Here is a 24,109-nt window from a genome sequence, read left to right as displayed (position 1 = left end):
GGCCTTTTGGGTGTACTGGTTCTGTAGAATGTTTTTGCATCTTAGTGCCAACAGAGGGCACTAGAGCAATATGCAGTGTGGGTGTTGGTGGCAGGACTGAGAAAGCTGGCGCAGGACTGTAACTTTGATGATTCGTTGACAATGATGTTGAGATCGTTTGATCTGTGGCATAAATGAAGACAGGATATAGCTGAAGCTGCTGCAGGAGGACAGACTGACTTTTGAAAAAGTACAAAGGTTTACATATGCAATGGAGGCGGCAAACAGAGTCACTGTGTACTTACGTGATCCAAGAGAACCTGGTAAATGGAACAGAGCAGCAGCGTTGGTGAACAAGTTCAGCAACACACAACCAAAGCTCCAGCCAGACATCAGAAAATGCTGCAGATGAGGTGGAAAAAAACACCAGGCCAAAGACTGCAGGTCTTTAACTTGCAAAAAATTTGGACGAAAAAAGAAAACAGACTTAGTGTGCAATGGCCCAAAGAGGGTGACATGACAATGTACAGTCTGCATGAGGAGAAAGTCATTCCTTGGAGAAGAACCAATCAGAAAAGAGCTAAAAGTTAATGGGAAGATGTAACATCTGAAGTAGACACAGGCTGTGGACACACTATAATGTCAAGGAGGGCATTTTACAAGTTATTCCGTGATAGCCAAAAACCCACGCTTGCTCAGTGCAGGATTAAGCTCAGAACATATGGTGGCCATAAAGTGCCAATATTAGGAGCAGCTAAAGTTACAGTGGAACATGAAGGCATTACAGAGATTTTAGCTGTATAGTGAAAGGCTCAGGAATCAGTCTAGTCTAAATTATTTTCGGTGCGTGCCAATTTTGGGTTTTTAGTGCACATGCAGTTTTACCATGAATCCTATGCACTGTTTTATACAGAAGACCCCAGAGCTTTGTGTTCGGAGTTCATTTTTTAAACGTTAACACTGACACATGTCAAACACAAATGCTAAGTATTAGCACATTTGTCTTTAATGAGTTTTAGCATTCTGGTTTCAAGTGTTTAGCTCAAAGCATCTGTTAATGAGGTCTTTCAGAATCAATACAACATTTTTTTAAACACTGCTTTTTTTTTTTGTCGATAAAATGTGAGTTGTCTTGTCTGAATCCATCATCATATATTGTTGCACACACCCCTTTTCTTCATAACATAGGATATCTACCTCCAGACTGCCAGAAGAAATGTTGCAGATGTGGAGACTTTGTTGCCAGAAAGACTTTTCCAAAAATATCCTTCACTCGGAAGTCTCCTTAAAGCACATAAAGGAAGGGCTTTCAAACTTTTTTAGCTCTGCATGTCGATTATTTCCAAACTTTTTATTCTTGTTGCGGTGTTAACAGCCACCCTTATTGTTTGAATGCAGATGTTCCAGGACTAAGTAACATTGGGGTGGTATGTGTTTGTTATAGTGTGGGTGTGTGGATTGTGTGGGCTTTTGGGTGGAAAACTTTGGTTTGGGCAACATGGATTCTTACTGTTCAGTAAAGACTGCTGTGGTTGGCAGCACTAAGCCAAAAAGCACATTGACTTGTTGTCTCGAGGAAAACGTCTTGATATTCTGTTCATACATCTGGACATGCTTGGCCTGTGTTTTCTGGTCAAATTGGCTGCTGCCTGATGGTTTTGGTTTGTGTTTTGGGATATTCTGCTCACCAATAATATTTAACAAGAACAACGGTTAAACTAGTCATAAAATTCAGCTCATACATTGTTCCTTTCACCAAAAATGGGAATCAAAGCTGTGGTATCAATAAAAAAATAGTCTTCTAAATCTTTTGTTGGCGTTCCTGAGCCCTGTTTGGTTTTGCTTATGTAACTGTGCTCCCTCAGTGTTGTGTTCTGTCCTCTTCTAGGACAGTACTCAGTCAGACATCTTCATTTTCAGATCAGGGAGATGCCAGATCAAGATGTCTGTTTTGAGCTGCCATTTCTCAGAAGATCTGCTTCCATGTACTCCAGTCTTGTTCCCCACAGCTGCCTGTGTAGTCTGAACTATGTTTGTGTGAGGGTGTGGCTGCACAAGGGCTCTATGGGGTATTTTTGTCTGTGAAGATGGACGGCTGTGGTCATGTTGTGGGTAGACTCTCCAATTGGACCAGACGGTTACTCACTGGAGAGACGACATGGGAAGAAGAACACATCAGAGCAGAGAAAAATCTAAGTAGGCTGCAGATACAAATTTTTTATTTTGTGTGTTGATGGTTGAAATTCTTTGGAAAGATCAGACAAGGAAAAAATGCTTTCAGTTATGTCTTTGCAAAATGAGTGCAATGCCATTTTCATCAACTTAAAACCCTCAAAAATTACAGCCTGAAGTAGTTTACCTAACCAAACAAGTACAAACCTGTTTTAGTCATATTTTGGAAATACTGCAGCATAATTAACCCATCCCTAATTGATGATTTGCAGGGTAAAAATATGAGTAATATACATGCAAGTGATTTCCCAAAGTGAGGAGGGGGCAGCCTCCTTGCTGACCAGAACATTCTGCAGGTTGCATTATTGACTTGCTGGGTATTCATCTATGAATTTTTCAATTGGAATTGATCATTCTTTTGGTTTGATTGTGTTTTTTTAACAGAAGTTTATTTGGTACGTGAATGTCTTTAGACTTCAGGTTTTGCTGTGGCCTTCCTAAGTTTAGCCATGTCTGATAGAACACTTTGTATAATTGACAAACATCACTGTTTCCAAGGGGAAGTCAATGTGGAAACTACTTATGCCTGGAACTTTTCAATAACCCAGCAAAGTGAGAATCCACATTTGGAGAAAGTATAAATGTTTGGAAGGAGATACGAAAATAAACCCTATTTTTATGTACTACTGAACACATTTTAGTCATCATTTTTGGTCTACAAAGTTTCTGGTAACTTAAATCCACAAAAAACTTTCTAGTGGTATTATTTCTAATAAAATGCCTATACTATGGGGCACGCCAGTAGTTGAGAGGCTATGGCGTGCACCATGTACGCAGGTGACCAGGGTTCAAATCCGGCCCGTGGCACTATTTCCTGCATGTCTCTCCATGCTCTCTTCCCTGTTTCCGACTCTATCCACTGTCCTCTCGCTAATAAAGGCACGAAAAGGCCCAAAAATAAATCTTAAAAAAAAAAATGCCCATACTATGAACTATCTTGCACAATTAAAAGAGACATTAAGCTTTTAGTAGTTTTTGGGTGGGTTCTTTTTAAATGACAAAAACTAATTACCAACCAATCATAAAAATGCACATAAGTCCCAACAACTCTGCTTGCTGAGTCTCTCCCTCCAAGTTTTGCTCTTGGTTTAATAAAGAAATGTGGTCCAGTTCTGATTACACTGCCACTATACCAATGCTACAGCTGAGCTAACCAGCTCCCTGCCTGCTTCCCCCTGTAACTATTGCAAACTTATGCTAGAGCAGGTCAGCAGAAGGGCGGAAACATCTTTTCTGCTATGACTAGCTTTCAATGCTGTTTCTCACTTTTCATTGTATAAAGAAATGTGGTCCAGTTGTAATAAAACTGCCACCAAGGTTATTATAGTTGACTAAAACTAACTAAATAACTAAAACTAAAATTCCAAAATCATTTTAGTTAACTAAAACTAAATTAAAACTAAGCATTACCAAAAAAACAAAAACTAACTAAAATTCTATAGTGTGCTTACAAAATTAACTAAAATAAAATAAAAATAGAGACAAAATATCCTTAGTTTTAGCCTTTGACACAACCGTACTGACTGGCACCTACACCCAAGTCTGGGGAGTGTAAAATGGCCTGAATTGATTGGTTAAGACTTTGCACGATGGTAGTTTTATGTCTGGGGTTGTATTAAAGCATCATCTTTCAATAAATAAAATGATAAATGAGGAGTAGCCTGTTTGAATATGTTTTTAAAAATGTATGGTGTTCAAAAAACCTAAAACTGACACTAAAACTAATAAAAAACTAAACTAAAATAAAGCATTATTGCAAAATAGAAACTAAACTGTACTAACAAACCAGCAGTAAAAACTAAAACTAAACTGAAATTGAACACAGGAAGTGAAAACGAAACAATAAAAAAACTAATGAACAATCCCAAACTATTATGACCTTGACTGCTGCTATACTCCACTGAGCTAACCGTGAGTAACACATAAGTTGCTGTCGGCTCAGAATGCAAGTAAACCCCGCCCATAGCTTCCTTCCTGTTCTCCTTACATGGTGCTGATTAGTCTGGCCTGGTTCGCCAGAAACATTGCAGACGAGTGCTTTGTAAGATGTATTTGCATCTCCCCCAGGAAGCCAAGTGCAGGCTGCCATGCCATCCATCCAGTTGCACCTTATCTGATCTCTGTCCCTCTCCCTCCTCTCTTTGCTTCATCTCAGCACATACACATCCATTCCATGAATGTTTATTTTATCACAGGTTTTTGTGGATGCTTAATGACCAATTCAATTTTGATGGCAGACTTTATTTATTTATTTTTTTACGTTTCAAACCGAGGAGCCAGAGGCTTTTAAACAGCTTCAGAGGATCAACAGTGTGTCAATTATAAATGACAGAACAACAACTAAAAGTCCAAATTCCTATCACTAAAAAAAACGAAATTATTACAGCTATCCTAAATTAAACCTTTATTACAATAATGGGGTTAGGGTTAAACAGAAATTTAATTTCAGACTAACTGACCATTTAAAATGTAAGAAAACATTTAGAAAACAGTAAAAAATTTGGTACACTGAATTCAAAATTAACAAAGTTGTTTGACTAGTATGGCTAATGTTAGCAGTGCTAGCTATTCCAGCCTTTGGTGCTCCTTCCAGGTCAACATCCACATGCCTGCATGGATTGTAGGTACGTTTTGCTCTGGATGATATGCTAATTTGTTCTGACACAGCGGCGCATTTCAAACTCAAAGTTCTGTCTGCTCATACAAATGCTACAGTCCATTTGAGTGTTTGTTTACGTTATAATATTACTGACCAATAACTCAGGTGTCAGCAGGGTGAGGGTGATGATGCTGAGTGAGTGATGTTTAAGTGTCTGTATCTGCTTCATAACAGGCCCAACTTTCTGCTCTGAAATGCTACAGTTACACACAGCTTAGGAAAAGTATATCTTCTGCTAAACCTGTTGAACGTGTATCTTAGTGACCTGGATCCCTAACCTTTAAATTTGGGGTTTTTTGAATCTGCAGTTTGTTTTGGACAGTTAACTATACTGTAGCCCCTTATAACAACAATGCAGCCTCATGTCTATTCAGCCACACAGTAGTGTGTGATACAGAATCATTGTGGTAAACGCTGCGATAGCCACAGGTTTCTAGCCTTTATCCTCCCAACTTACAATACAAACTGTGGTAGCTCCTGCTGGAAAATCCCTTCTTTGGTTTTTACCAGTTTGGGGTGTTATGGGAAATTGGGTAGAAAGATTATAGAAGTGTAATAAGTTGTCTGTTGGCTGTGTGAAGTCTGTTTGGCTTTGCACTTGCAGTAAACCCTATTTTATCTCGTACTAAACTTTCATATGGAAATTCCCAGAGTTAGACTGAGAGGAAATTTGGCCTTAAGACATTTTTTGTGTAGACTCAAAAGGTTTTTCTGTTTTTTCATGATAGCATTCGGTCCACCATGTATGCCAAAGTTTGTTGCGGGGTTCCACAAGAATCCATGCTGGAGCCTTGTCTGTTTTTCTAATATGCTGCCTTTCAGCAATAAAACACACACTCAAAAATCTGATTGTTTTTCAGGATTTCCATTGATGTAATCCTGCTACAACCTACCTATTGTTCAAGCTTGCCTTGATGGCCTTAATTGAAACTTAAATGACAAGCTATTTTCTGGTGTGTAGTTTAGAAAAATGTTAAGATATTGCACTTAGGCTGAAATGTCTCTGAAATACTTGTTTTTAAATCTTTTCTTAATTAACTGGTATTTTTGTCTACAGATAAATCATATTACCTGTCCAGGTGTGCAGCGCCTGTCTTCTAACTTGTCCAAAAAGGGACGTCCCTCCTTTCAAGACCCTCCACAGAGGAAAGAGTCAGTGATGGATGAATGAATAGAGGTTTCGCCGAGGCAGACACTGCTGTACAGTGAGTTTATTTTATATTTTTTCCAAAAGGAATACAGCAACGCTTCAGTCATTTTTCCACCAAGGAAAATGTAATGAACTTAATGGACACAGCCATTAATGACCTGACCATACCCCAAAGAGAAAACACGGATTTCCAAAGCCAATGTGCTTTCCTAACTATGTATAGACCCTTGCCTCATGCCCTCACTCTCCATAAACATTTGCTTCTCAACCATCTTTGCTTTCCATCCCAGAGTACCCTCCCCAAAACACACTTTAATATTTACAAGAGATTTCCTTCCAGCCTCTGACCCCAATTATTCATTAATATCTAATAAACATGGTTTATATGTAAATTCAGCTGTAAAGCTAACCACTATGAGGCAGTAAATGTGGATTTATAAAATGGCAAGTGTGATTCTGAGCATTATAATGGCAAAAGCATCCCAGCTGATACAATGTGATAGTGAGATCAGAGTCCAAAAATCACTACGGTCTCACTCAGGGGTCAGCTGCTTCTTGAGTACACTTTGTGAATTTATGGTCAACAACTTACTTTAAATGTGTTTGACTTGGATGATGTCTTTAGCTTTAAAGTAAAGCTGTAAGTATTCAGTCTCTTTGGCTCATTTTTAGGCTAAAGAAAATTGGGACAAGTGGATTGCAAAATGATGTTCTGGCGATGTGCAAAGATTGCAGGTGATTGTTATTAACTATTAATCTATTCCCACATTTGCAACTGCTGAATTTCCAAAGAGTAAAATCTGATATGGGTGCACCGATTCAAACATCTCTATGTTGTATCATAGTTCTGTATCATAACTCTTCAAATGACCAAACATCTAGCATAGGACAAATCTGTATTATTATTTAAAACAAAGTTTCATTTCTTTAATTTAATATTCTTAAAAACTTTCTCACTAATTTACGCTTCACAATATGACAATCCAGGTATTCCTCTTGAGTCTGTTTTGCATGAACAGGGACGCTGATAGCAAAAATGAAAGGCAATTTCTATATAGGTATTTATGACAAAATGGTCCTGTCGTCAATAGAAATTTCAGTTAAGGCCCAATTCACCTAACATCCATGATAAAGGTTGTGCTAGTACAAAAAACAACCTGTCTTGGGGGTCTCAGTTGGGAAAAAGCTGTTTAGGTGCTGTGTCCATAGAGAGTGATTTTTGCACCCACAATCTCAGTTTCAGGGCATCAGGGCTGACATGCGCTGACAAACACGCAATCACATGAAAGACTCATTAATGCTCTACAAACATGCGAAAATAGATCAGTCCATTATAAACGTTAGAACTGTCCCTGCCCTCGTATTTACACCTGTCTGTGTTGAGGTGAACGTATGATCTTGAGGAATGCCCTGTCCAAAAGGAGGAGGACCAGAAACCCTCCTGCTTTGAGGCCACAGCACTAACCACTGGTCCACATTGTAGCCCCACCTCCTGCTTTAGTGTTTGCATTAGCAGCAGCTGCACACCAGGAAGTTGTGCCCCAGAAAAGATGAGCCTCCCTTGCTACTTTTCTTGTTAAAGCTGTCATAAGTCCCACCTTTCTTAATTTTGGTTGGTCAATGAGGGGGAAGTGACACTAACAGGCAGAAAGGCAAAAAAATCCCAACATTTATTTATTTAAAAAAAGAGCACTACCAGTATAAAGAACAGTGGATGAAGACACAGGTCCTAGCGCTGGCTTCCTGTGTGATGATTCCATCACACTTAACAAAGGCCACATCATTCATGCAGCTTTTGAGCACCTCTTTTAATACAGTCTTTTTACTATGTGGAGTTTGAAATCCTGTGAGCTACCAGAGCAGCTGAACCCTTGAAATATCAAGAGCTATGAGGTGCCCATGACTATTTAGAAGTCACTTTCTGTCTCAAAGTGTCTTTTCAATCAAACCAGCACTTAACAAGGTTTATTTACTCCTTATCTTGTTAGTTTTTTTAATGTGAAATTATGAGCTCATAAAGGAGAAACACGTTTGAAAAGTGGCATCACCATGTATAAAATTCAGCATATGGAATAAAACAGCAGCCTGAAACACCTTGAATTAGGACCAAGTTTCCATCATGTCCATGTCTACAAATAACAACCTAGGTTTCAGATTAGTAATAGCAATAGATGGCTCTTCTAAACATTCAAATGCATTGAAGATAATTCTCTGCTCTCTTTCTGCTATGCAGGTTCAATAAAACTGCATGTTTTAATGAACTCAGATGAATTTTGATAACGTTCCTACTGATGTGTTTTATTGTTTCTAAAAAGGTTTAGTAGCTCAGAGCTCCACTCAGGTGTCCCTGGGGGTCACAGTTTGGCGTTGACCTGAATGACTCCTACACTCTGAAGCAGCCATTTCCCCTTAAATGAAGGCCGTTGTTAAACCTGTTAAAGCCGTTAACATGTGGCCTCTGCAGAACGCAGACAGATAGGTGGAGAGGTTAGAACAAAGCACAACAGCAACGCTGAGCCAGGCCTCACAAACCAAAGTGAGTGGGCTGAGCGACGGTGTTTACATCTTTCACTCAGTTCCTAGAAGAAGAGAAGGAAAAAACGAGCCGGGCCTGCTTTCATCATTATAGAGTCATTTGTTTTGAAGAGGAGGGAAAAACACTCATTCTGAAAAATGCTTTATGAGAAATGCTGCTTTTCACAAACAACGCTAAAGCCCTTTTCACCAAATACAACTAAATGCAAAAACAGTTTTTTGTCCATGAGGAGCATGAATCTTGTAATTGAAAAGTTTTGGGGTTCTCCATTGCTGCCACTGTGATATGTTTTTTCCACAGATATGACGGTGTTGAGGATGACATTGATGCGTAATGCTATATCTAATAATAACGCCCAGACACGACTCCTTAAACTCTGAGCTGAGCCAGTGACTCTATTTCTGTCTTTACAAGCTACTAAACTCGCTATAACCCAGTTTGTCAGCTGCATCTTCATTCACTGTATGTGCTGTTAAACTGCCTGACACGTGTAGTCACGCCTTTTATAAGGTGTTCTTATAAGGTCAGGGTAGACAACTCTGTCAGCTTATTCTTAGCCATTGAAACACAACCTGGTATAACGCTTTTGGTCTAACTGAGTGCAAAGATGTGAATTCCTGGTCAAATGTTGAGAGGCTTGTTAAATTTGTGATTTAAAAAAAGTGTTAATTTGCAAATTGTACCAACATATTGTACTGACACTCTAGCTGCAAGATTTTCACTCGAAAGCTTTAACATCTTTTTATCTCTCATCTTTCATTTGCTTTATTACATTGGACCACCAATGGTTATAATGGCTTGTTCACCCTTGGTCCAATCCTGCCCATTTGGAAAGAAAGTACCGTAAAAGCCACGGTTTTTATGCCTATTTTGCTAAGAACTCAGGGCTGGTGCCACTTTTTAACCACTTTTCCCCTTATTAGATAATAATCATGCATTTAAAGATACTTGTCAAACAAATTTGCAAGTAAACTGTTAAGTAAATACACTATTTGGAGCGCCGGTTTGACTGAGAACGCTCCCCTGTAAAGACAGCAGGTGATGAGGCTGGAGTGGCTCATGGGCTGTGAGTCTGTCTCATCACTGCAGACTGAGAGCTCAGCTACAATGTTCTAGCTATTAGATGCACAGACTCTTTACGGCGAACTACTCCGTACTTTAAAGAGCAACACAGCTGCACAGAAACTGCACATTACAGTCTTTGCTTGGCAAGATGGAAATCATCATGCTAGGCAGTTTAATCCTTTTTCTCCAAAGAGAGATTTAAAAAACTGACTGCAGTTTATATTCTGTATTTTACCGCATCTTTCAATTAAAAATGGTGGCTTCTGCCAGTTGTTATTGGGATAGAATCAGGCAAATTCTTGTTTCAATAATGTCATGGCCTTGGAAAGCAGATGGATTGCGAGGGGTCAGATTGTTCATCTCTGATGGCCACTCTCACTGGCTGTTCATCTGAGACCCCATATATTTCATTTAAAAAGAAGGTGCAATAATTTGCTGTTGCAATGTATTTCCACTTTTAGATTGTTTTGTGACTCAGTTTTTCCACATTACAGACTTGGCAACATTTCATAATTAAAACAGAGAAAAAGATCAGAGGTCTAATCTGGGATCAAATTATGTATAGATCTATTCTAGAAGTAGCTTCACGAACGGTGACTTTTTTGAGCTTTGTCAGCTTTACCTAAAGCTAACAGAGCTACGCTAGCTTTGAAATTAATGTAATTATATAAGCCAATGTAGCTTAGTTAGCATTAGTAACTTGAGCTTTAGCAAACACAGTTAAAGCTAACGTAGCTCTGTAGACTACATAGATGTGTAGCTTACGTAGCTGCTTTGTGAGTGTAGCTTTAGCTACGTTAGCAGCATAGCTAGATTATAGCTACACCTTCTGTGTGTTCATGGAGGACAAGCTTTTTTCCTGTAAGCAGACTGTTTTCTTAGCTTTATTCAACATTTTGTTATCAGGTTTTGCAGGTCAGATTTTTTAACATGGTAACTTTTGATGTCTTATCTGTTATCTTAACCCTCACACCTACCCTAAACAGAAGTTTAATCCAATTCATTTCAAAAGTTTAAGCGTTTATTTCTGGAATGAATGGTCTGTGAGTGTGGCCTTTGAAATGTACGTTCTGCTGTCCAACTTTCTTGGATGGCCAGACTCCATGTCTGTCATCAGGCAATCCATCTTGCAAAGCTCCAATCTGAAATGATTGTGCCAGACCTGCCCAATAATATCCAAAATATCAAACATGCCAGAAATTCATCTGACTGGTTAGGAGCAGCTTATTAGGCCGTGGTCAACCATCATGTCCCACTGGATCAACTAGAAATATTCACAAGTCTTGTTCTTTCTTTCTTTTTACCAAATTTGACAGTGTTGGTATTTATGGACTCCAGGATCTTCACTTGTTTTCACAAACTACTCTGTGTAATAAACATAGTCAAGTGCGGAGTTTAAAGCCATCTCTTTACTCTTTAGCTTGCCAGCCTTATGCTTGTGCATCTTCTTGGCTGTATTTTAACAAATCAACACCGTCAGACTCTTGTGGAGTTCACTGTGGGGATAAAACAGGAAGACAGTAAGAGGCGCATGTGTTTTCTCAGCTGTGTGGTCAGCAACACATGACAGTAGACTCATCCTCTTTCATGAGTCTGTGCCCAACAAAATTCAGAAAGCTGTAAATGTCAGGTTTATTTTAGTCGACTATGAAACGTTTCTTCCGTGTTGTGTGTGAGAGTGTGCAGGTAATGTATGTTTGTTCTGGATTCATATTTGTCTTCTTGTGTATGCGGTCACTTGTCTATTTATTCTTTGCCACAAGCAAGAAAGTCTGCATTACTAAAATTTTATGAGGTTTTGTTCTATATTTTGTCACTTAAATCATTTTTTATGATCAGGCTGAAGGATGAAGAATGGAATCCTATCACTGTTTTGTCTATGAGTATTTAAAATTACATTTGCTTTTTTATTACACCCTAATTTTTTTTATTCTTTTTGTTTCAATAGTTTGGATTAAAAGAAAAATCCATCCAAACCCATTCCCAGCATGCATTCTGCTAGATCATGCATCTCTGCAGCCCAGGAGGTTAAAACCTGGTATGTGGTTATTTTATTGTACTCGCTCTTAGTTGTACTTCCAGCTTGCTCAGGTAAAAACTCCTCTTATGTGTGAATCAAGTGAGAGGTATTTGTGGGTCAGTGGGCAGATACATTTATGTCCCTGAATCTGCCTCTCTTATGAGTGTATGTTATGAGTGATCTCGTGGATGCAGAGATATGCACTCAAGAAGAGAATGTCACACTCAAATGCTGGGAAAGCACTTGCAAATATATTATTTTTGTAGATTTTGGTTTGTATAATAAATAAGGATGAAGACCAGACTGGCGGCGCAACTCTTTAACATGTGTTCTTCCTCATTAGGTCATAATTCTGTATTTAATGAAGAATGTGGTATACTGTTACACTGACTACGTCCAGATGATTTAAGTCATGGCCTGATTAGAGCGTTATCACAATTTGTCCAAATTTTCCTCAAGTATATGGTGTCAAACTGTTAATTTAATATTCCTGATCAAGTGGAAATCTCAAAACATAAATATTAAACATGTTTAATATTTACAGTTCCAGATCAGGCTGACTCACCTCCAATTTCCACATACTCCGGTGCATCTCCGTCGTGTCTCAGAAGCATCTGCTGGAGGTATGGGCCATGTCTGTTTTCAGCAGCTTACATACCACTCCAATCCACGCAGAGCCAATCAATCCAAGCAGTGCAAAACGTGCAAAACATCCAGTCAGCTTCAAAATACAACACAATGCACAGACTCCTGATAGTAAATCATAACGTATCAACATGTATCAACATTACACAGAGATCCTCAAAACAGAGTACATCCCAAATGCTAGTGCATTTTATATTCCAGATTTGATAGTAGCTAAATCAGTCAACACAACTTTTATTTCACTGTAGTTATAATATTCACATTGTGTCATCACATTGACTGTTATATAACTTAAATTTCTCTCAGAATCCATACAGACATGAGAGCTTTCCTTTAGTCTGAACCACAAATCAAATTCTCAGTATAGTCATAGAAATATGTTTCCATCCCATGGTATGGTTAGGATGAAAGTAGACATTTTCCACAGTCCACTGAAAGGCAGAGGAGGCTCAGAAGCCATAATCACGGCATTTCATGCATAAGAAGAAGCCTATCAAACACCCAGTGTAGCTCAATGTGACCTCAAGTATTCGTGATGTGACCACTGAGAGCTTCCGTACACTTACATGTGTATGCATCATCTAAAAATAATGCAGGAAGTAAAGGAGCCGTGGCCTCTGGACCTGAAAGTGACCTAACGTAAACCTTATGTTTTAAGCCTCTTAGGAGACAGGTCCAGCAAACATCCGGGGGAGCCAGAAAGCTTTCAGGGTGGTGAAACTATGTACGGCTGACCAAAACACACAGAGACTAACCACAGGAAAGACAAGGAATCAGACAAGCTGTTCCTTTCAGAGAAATTCATAAATTTATTTTTATATCAGATATTTCTTTGTTAGATAAAAGTAACTTTTGCTTTGCAAATGAACTAATTCAGAGTTGTTGCAATCAAAGAAAAAAAAGATATAGGAAGGTTAATTTGCGTATCTTTTATTGCCATAAGGGGATTCCCTAAGTCATCTCATGCATAGTTTACTGGTAGGGTTTTCACAATACCAGGGTTTGAACTCAAATATGATACTGTTAAAATTATACAGTATTGCTAACCTGTTTCAACACCATTTAAACAAAAGTGGAAATCTTAAGCATCCGATACTGGGCAAATTTTGGTTTCAGTTACCAAAAACTGAAGCTGATTTTCATCTTTTATTATGGCTTTCTAAATATTTTCAGTGGTATAAGGAACAGCATGTGGTGTTCTCAGCTCCTCCAACAGTCCCGACAAACTGTAACTTTAGAAAATAGTGGAAAGTGCACTGTGCACAAGCTTCGACTTCACAAAGAGTTCCCCCTGTAAGAGTGGTAACACAATCATTGACTACACAGAGGACTGAGATGTTCTTTAAAAGAAGATCAAGAATGGTTGATTTAATCCTGCTCCTCTGAGGGATTTGTTGGATGCGTTTAATCATTCCCTCTCTGCATGGTTCATAGAATATTTTTACATACAGTGTTTGTAAAAAGTATTCATTCTGTTGTATGCGGTGTTAATTTAGTCGACTAAAACTTTGACTAAAAATGATGATAATAAAAACAGCCTTTTTTTCCATGACAAAAACTAGAATAAGACTAACTAAAATAGATCTGTGATGACTAAAACTGACAAAAACTAACTTTAGTTTTCGTCAAGATGACTAGAACTAGGCTAAAATGTAGTTTACGTTGGACATTCAAAATCCTTAATATTTCTCAGCTGTAGAGAGCAGGGACCCCAGGTTTGGCAGAGTGCGTAGCACACACTGACATGATTTGGTACCAGATTTAGGCAAGAAAATAAATGCTTGGACTGAAAGTAAAGACTAAAATCTAAGTACTTTTCTAGAATAAAACTAGACTAAAATGGTTTGACTTTTCGTCAGCTAAAACTAGACTAAAGCTAAAAAGGATAGAAATGACTAAAATGTGACTAAAACTAAAATGCCTTTCATTTAAAGAGTAAAACTAAGACTAAAATTAAAAAATAGCTGCGAAAATTAACACTGGTTGTATGTTTTGCCCTTATGTTGATTTTATATATCAATCATGGTTAATATAATTTGACTTTTTAGAAATATGTAAGTATCTCTGCACTTTGACTCGGCCACTAAAAACATTCACTTTTTTGTCTTTAAACCATTTCTGTGTAGCTTTTGCTGTATGCTTCAGGTCATTGTCTAGCTGGAAAATAAATCTTCTCCCAAGCCATAGTTCTCTTGCAGACTAAATGGGATTGTCCTCCAGGATTTTCCTCTATTTTGCCACATTCATTTTACCCTCTACCTTTGCAAGCCTTCCAGGGCTGGCTGCTGAGAGTCATCCCCACAGCATGATGCTGCCACCACTGTGATTCACAGTGGAGATGATGTGTTTGTAGTAGTGTGCAGTGTTTGAAGTGCAAATTCTTCTCAGACGTTGTATTCAGGGGCTATGGGCTCTGAAAACTGGACCTTATTCCTCCAAAAGATATTCTGTTTATCTCTGATTCAGAGTTTACATTTTTGCAGAGTTTGAGGAACGTCTTGAGACGTTGGATTCACAGGAAAAGGTTAAACATTAGACCCCATAGCCATGATATTTGGCCCTCAAAATCTAATCAAATCTTGGTGTCATTACCCAAGATCCCTCAGAGTGTTCTTGAGGTATCAGGTTCATAAGAATGACCTGGATAGATGGACAACCTGATATTTAATGCCTTCAGTCTTTGCTTTTGCTGGCATGAAAGCAGAAAATCCTGCTTTGAACTGGTACTGTAAAAGGGCTATAGATGTAAACTTCTGTTATTTATCAACTAGATTGCATCTTTCACTGTTTTTTCCTTGCATTGTTCAGACCAAATAAAAGATTTCCAGTCATGACCTCAGAGGTGTCTACTGTAGCTCCATCTGTTCTGGAAAATGTCTTTAGACCCACCGTTACAGGTCAGACTGACTCAGCTATGACCCCATTCGGCCCTGACTGGTCTCTGTACTGTCCCATGGTTTGGGAGTCTTAGACGTGCCGTAAATGCATCAGAATGATCGGAAAAACAGTAACACTACACCTACATGCTTCGTCATTTACCACTGACCACCATGATAGAGCTGAACTGTGTCTTTTATGACAAATCAGCAGATTTATACCAATTTACTACTTTAAAAAAACATCAAAATCAGCATTTTTAACACAATAAGGATCATGCTTGTTCTCCAGTATAGAGATCTAGACTGCAGACATGATTTTGTGTAATTACTGTGATGATGTAGTGTAACAAATGCTGTATTTGTTCAGTTTTTGTGTCTCCATAGTGATCTGCTTACCAGTTCCACAAAAAAGGGACATTTCCTCTGTTTGTAGTAGTGTTTTGTAGCTAGTTTACTATACAAGTATGGGTGGGGACTTAAATCCATGTTTAGGCAGCCTTCAGTTCTTTTAGGCCACAAACTACGTCAAATGATGGCACCAGTGCTGGCAGAACAACATATTCTGCTGCTGCCTGGAGCTGTACCCAAAAGAAACCAAGAACATCCTTGTAATTTCAGCTGTTTTGTCCAAACTATGTTCCTAACTGGGATAGCTATGAGATAATGTTAGAAATATGTAAACAGTCCCTTTTGAACCAAATTTGTTTGCATGTCCAACTTTGTTAAACCATGTCACTGCTTTCATATGCAGACTGTTCTATGCCCATGTCTGTGTAAACTAAGTCTACATGGGCACGGTTAACTTCAAGCATATATTTTGTTTAAAAACCATCTTTCTGTGCATGTGTGAAGATGTGATTACATGTTTGCACACGTGTCCCAGCTCTAATTTGAAACATGTTTGGAGGAAGTTCCTCTACATCCACGCTTAGAGTAACGTGGCCCTCAGACTCACTCGACCAGTCTTCAGTAATTACAGACTACCAGGCTGAGGAGGCTGGCACTCCCAGCTGAGAGGCCCGTCGCCGGGTGAGGAAGTCACCTTACATGGACACTCCTCTGGATGTGTGGCCTTGAGCCCGGCGCTGTGGTTCACTGGAGCCGCTGACCTACAATAACCTCTTTCTGTGAGTCTGTGGACACTCAGGTTGAGGGTGTTGTATGGATTTAAATGATATAAATATGCTATCCTGAAATTACTGAAAGGAGGAACAATGAATGAGGCATTTGGGGAAGAGGATGAGTTTAGTTCCAGTTTAGGGATGCCCTGGTCTGGGGTTTTTGCAGCTAATACACATTGCTGATCAGCTGATAGAGATACTAATACAGGACAAAATCTCCCCAAGGTACAGTGCAACAAGTATCCTGTACTAAGAACAATTAAATTACACAATTCATTACATGTTCATCCATGGAAATTAATTCATATGACCATTGACAGAGTAAAAACAAATATTAAGTGTATCATAAGGATTTTGACTCCTGAATTCAATTAGAGGACATGCTGAAAGTGGAAAGTGCCACATTTCAGTTGGATTTGATTTACACTGCTTTTATATGTATTACTTATTGGTTAACCCTTTTTGATTTATTTATTTTTATTCTTATTGACCAACAGGTAGAGTTTTTAGTTACTTTGAATTTTTTCGACTGCTGACTTTTTCCTTCCTCAGAAGTCACGTGATAGTGCTGTGATATCTCTTATCAGCCTTATCAGACCATTGCCAAAGGGAAAACCATATCATGGACTGGGAACAACAAGAGCAACAAGTCTCACCAATGGATCAGGGAAACTATTGAGACTTGGAACCTGGGCCCATAGGGCTATGAAGTGAGACAAGAGGTCTTAAATGTTGCCCCACACCTGGGATGCTGTCCTCAAGAGGCTGCCAGACAGCAGAGGACATGGTGGTCGTGCCAATCAAGACAAAACCTGCATTAGATCAACTGATATGGCATGTCATAGCTGTGTCACTGTAGAAAGTCAGCTGTCAAAACATGTCAAAGTAGGTAAAAACTCTACCTGCTGGTCAATAAGAATACACAGAAATAAATTATGCTTCTTTGGACTTTGTGAACTTATTTGAATTATATAACCTCAGTAATTCAAACGATGAGTGCAATTCAAACATTGACACTGTACTGCACAGGTATACAATTGCTGATAGGTGTGTAACTATATTTGTATTTGTTCCAAACCATGACGGTTTGGTGCACGTCACACAACAAATGCATCCAAACCATTTTTAAAAAAACAAGCAAGCAAATATGAAAATATTTACTATGCTTGAGTTTGCTAACTGCTATTACAACCAACAAAGAAGAAAGAAGCCAGCACAACAAAACACATGAAGAAAATTTCCTTCCCGCAGCAAGAGCACAGGATCAGCAACATCTTCTCCTTCTCCTTATCTCTCCGCTGTTTCAGTAAAGCCTCTGGATCTGAAAGCAGACAGACAGACGGATGGACAACCAGAAAACTTGATGCTTCCAGCTCTGGCTTTTGTGGGAACAGAGGCATTAAAACTTGATTTGAACATTAAACCATTCAACGTTTTCAACACTGCTGCTATTTTTAATGCATTAGTTAGTCATCCTTTAACCAGAACGCGCACTGATATAAAGAATAATTAATACCCAAATTACTTTGGCTTTTTGAAGAAGCTCTGATTCAATCTGATGCCCAAAGAAGCTCTTTTACAGTGAGCTAAACTGTATGCAGACACTGTAAACACACATGTGCAAAGGTGTGGCTCCCGTGTGGTTGTGGCTTTGTTGCTATTGTCGCTCAAAATGTCAGAAACTTCAGCAGATTTAAAAGCATCTACATCTATTTTACATTTATTGTACCATCTGGTAACAAAGGAAATGCCTTGAATCATCCTTGAAGGCCAGGTTAAGCACTCTCAGAAAAAAATGATGTGATGGCAAACTGTCTCAAGCTTACAGAAGTGTTACAAATAGCCCACGATACACAATTTTACACTTTGTTTTAATTTTGGGAAAAACGCATTTAATCATTTGACACCGTTATGATGAACGATGAACAAGAATTCTCATGACGTGTTGATCTGGCAAAATCTTGTCACACTTCTAGTTACAAACCATCTCAGGAAGTTTCTCTCTTCTTTGCAGCTGAGTTAACTGCATTGTTTTGTTTAGTCTGACTTCTTAGGTGTTTAAACTCATTGTCAAACCACCTAACCACATTACAAGTATCTGCTGAAGTTGCTGGTGTAACAAAGGTGAAATACCTATAAGCTGTCAGCCTTCATTGTTATGCCCCTCCACACTTCACACAGCCCTTCATGAATCTGGAACACATTACACATATTATATAACATATACCTCTTGTTGTTATGAACAACATAAGAAAGTATACACTTAGCACTGCATAGCACTGCTCTTAAAAGTACATTATTTTCTTCAAACTTCTTTCATAAACCTGGCAGCTAGTCTGTTTACCAAACTGTTCATGAGTAAAAACAAGAGAACCAAATACAAACAACTAAAACCAACGTTCCCCTCTGGTTTGAAACTAAAATCACCAGCATGAGTGAGGTGAAAAGTGTGATAGACAAATAAAGGTGAAGAAAGGAAGAAAAGAAACCATGAGTGGAAAAACAGACAGTGCCTGTCTATTCTAACCACATCTTCCATGTTTCAGCCTGCACACATTATGACATATACGTTCCTTGAACTGGAATGATCTCTGTGTTTTCACCTTAGTTTACACGAGTGGGTGGCTCAGATCTTTGGTGTCGTCAGCACACTCTGGCCAGACTCGGGGGAAGAGTTTCCTCTCTGAAATACTCTACAGCACAATAATATTTAGTTAAAGATGTCACCTAATGTTTTTACTTGTTATTTTTATGGCATCATAGGTAATTATATTATTTTAATGTCTTCCTAATGTGACTAAATGCACCACAGTCTATTGCCTAAACCAGCTTCTCATAAAATCTATTTAAAGCATTGGAAGTCATTGACCGGGCAAAGGTGTTGACAGAACTAGAGGAAATCATGTTTGGTTAGATTTTTGTTGCCTTTTCTCATGGCTCCTGACTTGTTTCACAGTTGTGTAACACACAAAAGAACTGACAAAAAAATAGAAACATGATCAACCCTCATGTTATCCACATATTATCTTAAAATCAAAGGTAAATGTTCAGTTAATCCTTCTTAAACTTAAGTAATGCCTCGATTTATGTCATCTCTGAAAGACATTATTATCAACATGAAGTAGTTACTTATCTGCAAATTTGGCAATGTAATATGCAGATTAGCAGATGAAAGTCCCAGTTGGAAAAGGAGATGATTGATGTTGATTTTGTAGGTAGGTGTAGCTTATGGACTCAGTTGCACCCTCTACAATGTAAAAAAGATCTTACCCCTGTACCAGGTTTAACCTGGGATTTTGAAAATTGGTGTGAATATGTATCATGTCAGGACCTATGAAAAAGCCCCTTGGACGTGTATCGCCAAATCAACAGGAAGTCTGCCATTTTGATTTCTTTGGCTAAGTATTTTAGGCTTTACAACTGAGAAAACTCCTAGGGTGTTCATCCAAACAACCTTTACTTTGGTGACAGTAAGAAGAGATATCATTAGTCGAAAGTTGATCAAAACTTTTTCATAACTCAAAGGATGTGGCTATGGCAGCTTCTCAGAGTTTGAAGTCTCACCATGGACAGCAATCAGATTCTAATGGAACAGAAACAGTGACATTTTCTTCTAGGCTGCTCAAACCTTTCTCAAAACTGGTTTCTTATCATTTCTATGTGATCATGTGAAGTTCATAAGATCTGCTACTAAAGCTATTGCAATGGCAACCATTATATGCCATGAAGCAGGAAGTGGGTTTCTGAACTGCTGAAAGCAATTGCACAGGCATGAATATTGGTAAAAATTTTGAGACTGTAGAAATGATCGACCCTCTACAAAATTTTGCATAACTGTTGTGAAATCCAAAAGATTAATCATGCTACAACCTACAAAATTCCTCATGGACTAATGTTGTAAACTCAACAGGAAGTCCACATATTATCTTCTTTTGGTTACAAAAATGTTACAGATTAGCCATTCTGTAACCAAAGGAGGGGTTCTTCTGGTAACAAGTCCTTCTGAGATGCATTCAGTGCTGCTTGCAGCCCTTGATGGGTCTTTTTACTCAGTGATGATTCATTTTCTTGGCAGAATCCAGCTGGTGGCATAAAGCTAGTCCATGGTAGCCTGCAGTCAATTCACATCAGACACTAATAAACCACCTGGACACCTTCTCTAAATTCGTGTGGCAGCAGAAGACAAATTGTGCTATGCAGGCCTGTTTCAGATTGGGTGCAGCGTAATGACTTTTTTAGAATCTTGTCTTGCATGTTAACAAGGTTAGGAATTTCAGACTGCCTCTCTGTGAGAGCTGCATCTCACATGTCAGGAATCTAGAGAAAAGAAGGCTTGCTCTTGGCCAAAATAGATAGGAGAATGATGAATGAAGGGGAGTTTTTACGTTGTTTTAGCAGATTTGTACGTGCACATCAGTAGAATTTGTAACAGGGAAGATAAAAACAGTACAGTCACACTTCTATTATGGAGCGAGTTTACACTGATCTATTGACATTGTAATGTGCTGTTTGTTTTCGGATGGATTTCAATTTATGACGATGCATGTCCAATACAATGCAACTTAATTCACTAGCAATTTGCTCATTAGTAGCATCAAAGTGAATTTGAAGGTGCAACAGAAGCTTTAAGATGGAAAGGCGACAGCTGGGGTGGTGGAGGGGAACTGTGCCAGCAGCATCATATTGAAATGGACCACCTCGTTGGGGGAATGAGCTGTGATTGACTATGAGAGCTGGGAGACTAATTAAAATCAGGGTGCTGCTAGCTGCAGCAGTGCATATGACCTACATGTCCTGCATGAAGCTTAATTCAACCAAAGTTCTCGCGTATGAATGTCTTTTTAGTATGTTTTGAGATGTTAGGAGTCATTGTTGTGCTACTGTTTGTTTATGGTACATAATGAATCTGTAGTATCGTTGTAGTACGTGCTGAATTTATCACCGTATGTATGCACTGATAACTCATTAAGGAAGGTCAAGGCCCAGTGTGAGACTTTACTCTCATGCAGAGGTCCTTTAATGCAGCCTGCAGGGCTTACATGAGAGAGCCAGGCCCCTAAATATACCCTCCTTAATAGGAGGTCTGGGCCTGTGAGCCATTAGAGGAGGGTTTGGGTGGGTGCCGCGTGCATCTGCCTGCTACAACGAGAGTATGTGTGGCATCGTGGCTTTACATTTAATGTCATACAGGTGGAGTTTAAGTTGTGTTTTTGAAGCTGAAGACTTGGGAAGAAAAGGTCTTAAATAACTCATTCAACCATCCTTATTTTTCACTCTTCCTCATCATATTCATTCCCATCTGTCAGTTCACAATTATGTAATTTATTTCTGCCTCATGCGTTGTTGAGTGAAAGCCTTTTAAAGGGATCTTAGTGCTGAACTCGACAGATTGTTTGGTCAGGCTTTAATGGTGTTTACAGAACAAACTCGACGTGTAAAAGTTTCATTAGAGGAAACACTGTCTTTTCTTAGTACTTTTTATTAGGTTTTCCTTTTTATTTGATGCTATACTGGCTCCACTGCCACTATTTTAATCGCTGATGGCTCCCAAGCTGACTTCTGTTCCATTTCCTGACAAGTTTTAGCAAAGCTTGTAAAACTGTGGTTAAAGGAGCCTGAGAAGATCTTCCAGTATGAAAAAAACAATGCGGGTGATGGGAGCAGACATAAAAAGTAGAGATGAATAAAACTCATTGAACATATTTTAGGTGTTTAACTGAGGGTTGGTGGACTGACAGTCACGGCCAAGATAATGCTACAGAGGCTAAAGTGTTGAAGTGACTGTAGTGTAAAGACACTTGTCTGGAAGGCCCAGTCACTAGTTAATCAGTATTCATGATGACCATTACATCATGAAGAAAAAGGAACACTCCGAGCAACTCAGAGAAAAGGTTATTGAAAAGTATAAGTCAGGGGGATGGATGTCAAAAAATTCCATGACACTGAGCATCCTTGGAATTCAGTCAAATCCATCATAAAGAAATGGAAGGAATATGGCACATGTGTAAATCTACCTGGATCAGGCCGTCCTTACAAACTGAGTGACAATGCAAGAAGGAGACTAGTGAGAGAGGCCACCAAGACACCTATGACTACTCTGAAGGAGTTACAAGCTTCAGTAGCTAAGATGGGAGGGAATCTGCGTACAACTGTTGCCCGGGTTCTTCACCAGTCAAAGCTTTATGGGAGATTGGCAAAGACTGTGCCACTGTTGAAGAAAACTCAGATTTAATCTCAACTAGAGTTTGCCAAAATGCATGTGGGAGACTCCATGGTCAAGTGGAAGAATGTTTTCTGGTCTGATGAGACCAAAATGTTGTTTTTTGGCCATCAGACAAGACGCTATGTTTGGCGTACGCCAAACACTGTACATCACCGGAAAAACGGCGTACTCACTGTGAAGCACAGTGGTGGCAGCATCATGCTGTGGGGATGCTTCCTACCAGCTGGCCCTGCAAGGCTCATAAAGGTAGAGGTTAAAAGAAATGCAGCAAAATAGAGGAAAGTTCTGGAGGACAATCTTAATCAGTCTGCAAGAAAACTACTACTTAGGAAATGATATTCTCCAGTAAGACAATGACCAGAAGCATACAACAAAAGCTACACAGAAATGGTTTAAAGACAACAAGGTGAACGTTCTGGAGTTGCAGAGAAAAGCCCTGATCTCAATCCAATAGAGAATTTGTGACTGGACTTGAAAAGGGCTGTTCACGCCTTTGTCTCCATTTCTCTTGATTGTTGCTGAGATGTTTCTACTCTTTGATAGAAATCCGACTGTGGTAAATCCAACTGTAGCATCAGGCTGCAACAAAACAAAACTGGAAAAAGTGAAGGGGATCTGAACACTTTCTAAATGCACTTTAAATAAGGTCCAGCCAAGTCAAAACTTATTTATATAGCACATTTCACACACAAGGCAACCCAGTTTCAGTCTATTAGTCTTTATTTGTATTGTGCCAATTCATAATCAATGTTATCTCAAGACACTTAGCAAAGAGGGAAGGTCTAGACTGTACTCTTTGTTATCTTATTGACAAAGACCCAACATTTATCACACTCTCCCTGCAGCACTCAAAATTCCTCTTTTTTAAACATGATAAAGACAAGATAGAAGGAGCTCTGCTTAGTGGAAAAAAACATGACTAACAGAATGCTAACATCCAAACGATGTAATGCACATTTTTTACAAATTTAAAAGAAATTGGCAGCATCAGGCTGTGGGGATGCTTCTCCGCAGCCAGCCTTGCAAGAGAACTACGGCTTAGGATACGGTTTATTTTCTGGCAAGATATTGACTCAACAGTACAGTGAAAATGAAAGAAATTGTTTACAGACAAGGTGGGTGTTCTGGAGTGACTGAGTCAAAGCTCAAACCTCAATCCTATAGATCCCCATGCAACCTGACAGAGCTTGAGCAGTTTGCAAAGAAGAGTGGAGTAACACTGCAGTGTCCAGATGTGCAAGCCTTACTGAGACCTATCCAGACAGACTCGATACTGTGATTGCAGCCAAAGGTGCATCTACAAAGTCCTGATTTGAAGGGGGTGAATATTTATGCTGTTTTTTGTAATCTTTTTGTCAAAAAAAGCACATTACCTTCATACCTCAAAATCAGGTTTTTTTTGGACACCTTCTGTGTTGTTGAAGTATTCCTGCTCTTTTTCAGCAGGCAGACAGAGAATCCTTCTAAGCATGTGCAGACTTAGTTTCATCACTCTAGCTTATTTCTAATTGGAGGAATTGAGTGTGTTACAATTGCCTAGTGTTACAATTGCCCCCAGTCTCCCCTACTGTCAAGGGTTGTTGATTCACAGACTTGGTGG

General features: G+C 39.0%; 1 protein-coding gene across 5 annotated transcripts in view; it reads left to right on the top strand.

Annotated features, from left to right (window-relative positions):
* sh3bp2 (SH3-domain binding protein 2) overlaps positions 1-24,109 on the top strand; it is a 109,076-nt gene that overhangs the window by 26,765 nt on the left and 58,202 nt on the right. For 4 of the 5 annotated variants that reach the window (XM_041810842.1, XM_041810843.1, XM_041810846.1 and 1 more), the window contains one exon: positions 5,928-6,075. The gene's annotated coding sequence lies outside the window, so the exon portion shown is untranslated. Of the gene's footprint in view, positions 1-5,927; positions 6,076-11,569; positions 11,660-24,109 lie in introns of all 5 variants that reach the window. The other variant, XM_041810845.1, reaches the window with a different exon arrangement.

Source organism: Cheilinus undulatus, linkage group 17 (assembly GCF_018320785.1).
Source record: "Cheilinus undulatus linkage group 17, ASM1832078v1, whole genome shotgun sequence".
NCBI lineage: Eukaryota > Metazoa > Chordata > Actinopteri > Labriformes > Labridae > Cheilinus > Cheilinus undulatus.
This window is presented reverse-complemented; position numbering and strand designations above follow the sequence as displayed.